Raw genomic sequence first — 5,795 nt, 5'->3', positions numbered from 1 at the left:
CCCACAAATAAATAACTACAACTGAAAAGGCTGGGCTGGTTTTCTTAAAAGCACAAGGAAAGATTACAAGTTCTTTCCTGTTCCCCATCCAATACTTACGAGAGGAACTCTGAGAGTTCCCAGTTTTGAGCTTTGTCCTGCCAATCAAGATTGATTGAGGAGAGATGGAGGCCTGGATGCAGACTAAAGCTTTTCTACCTGCATCACTGTCCACAGCAAAGGAGTTGGTTCATTGTCACTCTACCTGCAAAATCACTGCACCCATTTTTTGTTTCCCCTGAAAGAAAAGTTGTGAAAGGTTTCCCAAACTGTCAAAGGCTGGACTCCATAGCTATTCTCAATATCCAGCCAACTAAAATGAAGCGGGGCAGAAATGGCCATGTTTGTTTGGTTTCATGTTTTAATAACAACTATTACCAGATATTTCAACATTGCAAGGCAGGCAGGGAAAGCACCAAAGTAACCTTCCAAATCCAACTAAATCTAAAGCAATGTGTCACCTAATTCCTGTTTAAGATGCGGTTTTGGATTCGTGATGAGGAAATGGTGTTTTCCCAGCCAAGAGAACTGAATAAGCTTTCCTGCTTACTTGCCTCTCGCTTGTAAACAACACCAGCATTTGACAATGAAGACAAATGTATGCCTGGGTTGCAGTAAAAATGAAGAAACTGCCAGTAACACTTCACAATTGTCACTTTTATTACCTGCCTCTCCCACCCAGGACATTATTTCATTCAGAGCCAAGGTAGAGAGCTAAGTTGCCTTATTTCCAAAGGATACAAGCGTATTTCAGGAAAGTATCTGTGTGTATTATGTTCCATGGGGCATCATCTCATTTATATTGCCCCTGCATTTATGAGAGCCTGATCAGCATCCTTATCAGGTACAGAGACCTTCAAGAAATTGGATGCTACAACGTCCATATATCAATGTTACAATGATGTATTTTTCAAATCTATAAATAAGGTCTACAAGATAGGGATATTCTGGATGACAGAACCTTTAATAGTTTTTGAGGAATGGCCTGTTTCCTATAAAAACTCAATTTACTTTTTTTTTGTTTGTTTGTTTGTTTTGAGTATTGCTCATTAAAAAGTCTGTTCTGGCTGCTTGGCACAGACAAAGCCCCCACAGCATCTTGAGAGAAAGGAGTAGTTACTTTTCTATAAACCAGTGAGTAGAAATGCAAGTTGTTAGCATGAAAGGCGTAAATAATTGGCACCTCTGGGGTTTCTGATATTTTTCCTTTTCTTATCATCTGAAACATTGTCTCAAGCTGAAGGAACAGGTGACTTGGTCTTCAAAGAAGGGAGTGACAAAAAGGGAAAAAGAAAATGCTCAGGGTCATGAATGCTAGGATTTAAAGTTCAAAAATGTCATTTTTATTACCTTGGTGAAACTGGAAAGTAATCTCAGCTTCCGCCAAGGACATCAACTGCACATCGGGGCCTGATATTGTGAGAAATGTTTGACGTGGCTCGAGAGTTAAGGGAAACAAAGCTCTTATGTGCCGCTATCCGTTACCCCTCTTGACTCTGGGCCAATCAGGGCTGAATGAAGACACCCCGCACAACAGATCTCCTCACCCACTGAGGGCCAGAAGCAAAGCTGGTTCACCAGAAAGGAGAGATGCTGGAGACAAAGGGGACAGAAATGAACCAGAGTTCAGAGTGAAACTGAAAAAAGCAAGCAGGACTGGGAAGGGAAGATTAAAGGATATTCACTAAGTCTGCTGCTAAGATTTGGGTGTCTTCTATCATTTTCTGGGCTAACCTCTCTAGAGCTATGAAACAGGAATAATTGTACCTCTCTAAAAATTTTTGAAGAAATGAAATTATTAGGGCTACAAATGACCTAAGAAAGGGCCAGTTCTGTGGAAGCAGTAAATATTGAACTTATACTACAGACATCGATCCTGATATTCCCACTGTTGCACGTATATATGTATATGTATGTATAAACACAGACACAGATAGAGAGAAAGAAATATGGGCTTTAAAGATGTAACAGCAAATTTCAAAAAACTAAAATGAAACAAAAATATCTATCTATGTTAAATACATTATTTTCTTATTATCCTTATTATTGACAAAACAGCGTAGACAGTCTCTTCCAGATCAATGAGCATCCCCTCAGGCCTAAACACAGAACACAAATGAATCCTGAGTGACAGAGCCTGGAATTTCACTTGCTCCTGCCACCTGCTCTTTGAGGTCAACTGTGCTGTAGTGTGTAATTACCGACCTCATCACTGCATCTTTGCCTCCCCTCGTCCACTGTCTAATTGATGGCGTGACACCAATGCTAGGTCAACCCTCTTAAAACATCTTGGGCATGAACTGCTCCTCCACCCAACAGATGCTGCTCACTCTGGAGCCTACCAGAGCCAGGAACTCAGTGATGGCTATGTTTGCTCAGATTTGAGAAAAAATAATAGAGCAAAAAACAAGATTACACATCTACTCTAGGCAGAAGCAAAATTAACCACAGTCTTAGAATTTGATCTTGGCTGAGAAATGCGCTCTATACGTTAATGTATTTATTGGCCCTCTTCCAGGAGAATGATACTTGAGCTTCTGTTTCTTGCTTTTCTTTTAGGTCTCGCTCGCTTCTCTCTAAAATCACATGCAGACAGTGAAATCATTGCCTTGGCAATGCTAACATATTATAAGGAGTCCACATGGCAGTAGAGTGTCCACATCTGTCAACAGCTGCAAAGAGAATACCAGAAAACAAGAGGGCAATGTGCCACAAAGAGAATACCAGAACTGCCACAGGATCTTCTTTGCCAAAAGGACAAATAGCCAGCCTAAATCTGAGACTCTAGGCCTAGATGCTCTACTTTGATATTGACCTTTGCAAAACCGGAACCAACCTTGTACCCAGGAGAATTTGGGGAAATTGGTCTCTTTTCCTGTTCATCTCTGGACCACTAGAAGATAAAGCTCCTAGCTTATTTATAGTAATGTGCCCCTTCTCTCTTCCCAAGCACCAAACCCCAAGCCCACTGGGAGACACCGATCCTCTGTGAAGTACCTGGTGTCTACCCTTCTCTATTTCAGCTCATTATTGTGGCCCAGCTAAGACAGGACAAGAGGTTTCACCTTGGAAACAAGAGGGCAGGGTGCCACTTAGAGCTTCTGGTCATTGATTACCTCTGTAAACACTTTTACTCTAGCCCCTCATTCTCCCTATAAACTTAAAGTTCAAGATGCAAAACTGGCAAGCTATATGCTAAGAGACAGCTCAAAATGAAGGTTTCAAAGGCCAGTTGGGGTTAGGCCAGATATTTTTCATAGTCAAAGCTATTCATTTCTATCACTTGCTCTATCACTTTGCTCTAGGAGTCAGCAAACTACAGCCCACGGGCTGAATCTGGCCTGTTGCCTGTTTTTGTAAATAAAGTGTTATTGGAATACAGTCATGCTCATTCATGTAGATACTGTGTATTGTGTAGTGTTGTGTTGACACTACAAAGGTAGAGGTAAGGAGTTATGACAGAGACTTTATAACCCACAAAACCTAAAATATTTACTATCTGGCCATTTATAGAAAATGTTTGCTGACTCCTACTCTATTGGTTGTCATCATATCACCCAATTATTGTTAGTGGTAGCGTTCATCAGTTTGTCTGCTATTGACTATTTTAGCCTATGATGGAAAAGCTCATATAATCCTGAGAGAGAGAGAGAGAAAAACTTATATGCACTATATCCTGTTTAAAAGTAGCTAAGTACCTAAAAGATAGACTTAACAATTGCACATAAGCAAACTAGTCCAATAATTTTTTAAAAGAATGTCAAGACAGGAGTTGCATATTTAACTTAAGCCCACGCTGTGGTTTTTGAGCAAGTGCTTCAAGATCATGAAGCAAATAAAGATAAAAAAAAATACCGCCCTGTAGAATATCAATGAAAAAAATTATTGAAGATTGTTTCACATCAGATTCTGCTTTTCAAAGTCCATAGATATGAAAATGAAGGAAATCTCTTTAGGGATTTGCTCAAGAAAGCCCAAATTTGTTTCGTTTGATTCAAATACCAACTATTAAGTGATTCTTCAGAAAGAAACCTGTTTATAAGAAGTATATTTTAAAATGAGAACAAAGAAATGGGTATCTGTTTTACCATGGAATACATAAAATCTAGCATACTTCTAATTCCACCCTATGCCTTTTAGCCATTTTAGAAGTAACCGTCCAAACCTTCTTGCTGAGTCTGATATAAAGTGAGATAAGATTTCTACAGAGCTCTGACTGGTTTGTTTTCCAAGAGGCATATAACTAGACCTTACAGCAAACTTACCTACCTAAGTTGCCTTCAAACCCCAATCCTTTGGGTGGTCCTTTTGGCTTGACCAAAGAGTTGAAAATTGACATGGATTTGGGGTGGAGCTAGGAAAGCTCATTCTTGGGTGACTCAGATTTTCCCAATTGTTAGATCACATAATAAAGGAATTAAGTGTCCACTATTACGAGGATCACTTGTTTATCAGAACTGCAGCCCTGGATGGCTGCATAGATACTCCAGGCATTTGACCAAGTCCTTTTGGATGGTGGGCAAAAGGCCTTCATCTTTCCTATACTGACTCCAGGCTAAAATGAGGCAGGCATAATCAAATAAGCAACATCCACACCCACATCCACACCTCTCTCTCACACATACACACAGAGAAAGCCTATTTTTGCATTTAAAATATAAGTCACATGCAGAATTCAAGGGCAGATTTTTTTTGGAGATGAAAAAGGTGAATGCAAAAAATGGAATCTCCTCTTTATTTGAAGCTCATCTCCCCATAGATAGAGTACCTCAACTCTGTACATTTTCCACACTATTTTATAATTAAACTGTGTTCTATTCATCTATGAATTCTCAGTATCTGGTTATAGCAAGCAGGTACTCAATAAATTTTTTTTTTCTGTAGCCATTCATTCAATAAATGTTGACTGAACACATACTATGTGACAAATGCCTTGCTAAATACAGTAAAATAAACAAATGAATAAGACACAATCTGTGTCCTCAATGTGTCCCAAATCTAGAAGAGGGAGAGCAAATAAATAGATACAGTTGACTCTTAACAACACGAATTTGAACTGTGCGGGTCCACTTATAGAAGGATTTTTTTTTTTTTTGACAAATATACACAGATATTGTAAATGCATTTTCTCTTCCTTATAATTTTCTTAATAATATTTTCTTTTCTCTAGCTTACTTTATTGTAAGAATACAGTACATAATACATATAACATACAAAATATGTGTTAACCAATTGTTTATGTTATTGATAAGGCTAACAGCCAACAATAGGCTATTCATACTTAAGTTCAAGGAAAGTCAAAAGTTGTATGTGGATTTCTGACTGTACGAGGGCCCAGTACCACAATCCGTATATTGTTCAAAGGTAATTGTAATTACAATATGAGAAGGAGGTGTTTCAGTCAATACTTACAGAGTTGGGCACCTAACCCTGCCCTGGGGTAGATGAGTGTGGATTAGTTAGGCCGGGACTGAGAATCCTTCCTCTTCTCTGGAAGTGTAGGTAAATACTGTCACATTAGGACGTGTGACTTAAAAGGTGTAGTAAGGAAAAGAGTTTACTTTTTGACTATGAAATACACAGTATTTTTCAGCAATCATTGTTCACTAAGCTGCAAGATTGGTCCTCAAAAGCAGAGAAACTTAACAAAATGCTGTTTTGAGTCTCCTGTCAATGTGTAAAGACAGCCAATATTCCTTGAATCTCACCTTGCTTTAGGCACGTGGCAGTTAAAAACAATGGCAAAAGAAACATCA

This window comes from Pteropus alecto, unplaced genomic scaffold (genome assembly GCF_000325575.1).
Source record: "Pteropus alecto unplaced genomic scaffold, ASM32557v1 scaffold3, whole genome shotgun sequence".
Lineage (NCBI taxonomy): Eukaryota > Metazoa > Chordata > Mammalia > Chiroptera > Pteropodidae > Pteropus > Pteropus alecto.
The sequence above is the reverse complement of the archived record's forward strand: the minus strand, read 5'-3'. Positions refer to the sequence as shown.